The sequence below is a fragment of the Octopus bimaculoides genome, chromosome 13 (assembly GCF_001194135.2).
Source record: "Octopus bimaculoides isolate UCB-OBI-ISO-001 chromosome 13, ASM119413v2, whole genome shotgun sequence".
NCBI classification, from domain to species: domain Eukaryota; kingdom Metazoa; phylum Mollusca; class Cephalopoda; order Octopoda; family Octopodidae; genus Octopus; species Octopus bimaculoides.
In genome coordinates, this window is record NC_068993.1 from 28,879,243 (window position 1) to 28,880,111 (window position 869).

General features: G+C 37.6%; 1 protein-coding gene across 6 annotated transcripts in view; it reads left to right on the plus strand.

Annotated features, from left to right (window-relative positions):
• The window catches only part of LOC106869322 (MATH and LRR domain-containing protein PFE0570w-like), a 101,403-nt gene that overhangs the window by 98,361 nt on the left and 2,173 nt on the right, over positions 1-869 (plus strand). The gene's annotated exons all lie outside the window — the stretch shown is intronic.

Genomic DNA, 869 nt, shown 5'->3' on the forward strand with positions numbered 1-869 from the left:
CTGAGGCTTCAACCTCATCCCACCCCATTTTTTGGACCGCATAAAAGGTTTTGTAGCACATTATGAGGTCACAGGAATTCATTCAACGCAAAAAAAAAGATTTCCAATGATTCCGGGATGGGGGGTCCCCCCTTGCCCTACCCCCCTTTTTTCCGAACCAAAAGAAGGGATTTGCAGCATATTGGGAGGTCAGGGTACTTGATTCCACGCAAAAAATCCAAGTTTTTTTCTTATTTCTTAGTGAAAATTGTGCAGGTGCTAATCTAAAAATTTACCCTTTGTTTTTCTTTCTCACCATTGCCAAGACAGGTGACTTAACTCATATCTGCAAACTTAGAGATTTCACCGACGTGGAAATTTGTAAAAGTTATGGTTGAAAATCGATTTTTACCACTATCTGCAGGTGCCTCGGGGAAAATAAGTTGACAGAAACACAGCCATGATTGTGACCAATGTCCTCCTAAAATTGGAGCGACATGCGTGCTAATTTGTGGATGTGCATAAATTACATTCACGTACACACACACACATCCTGCCTTTTATAGATAAATAGATAGATAAATAAGTGATTTAAAATAAGTATATTTTAATTGTTGTGTGAGAAAGTATATATAATCTGATTATAAAATATAGTGTCTTTCAAAAGCATCCTAAATTTGAAGACTATATCTCATGTTTGAGAAGAGAAAAAAACATTTTACATTTTTATTTTTGATGAATGCTGTCACTCTCTGTCCGTCACACACTTTCCCTTTACTGTTTTTTGTTAGACGCTTTCAAACTCTCTCTCTCTCCCTCTCACACACACACTCACACACACACACACACACACATTCACTTCACTATGGCAAGAAGCGGACTTAACTCAT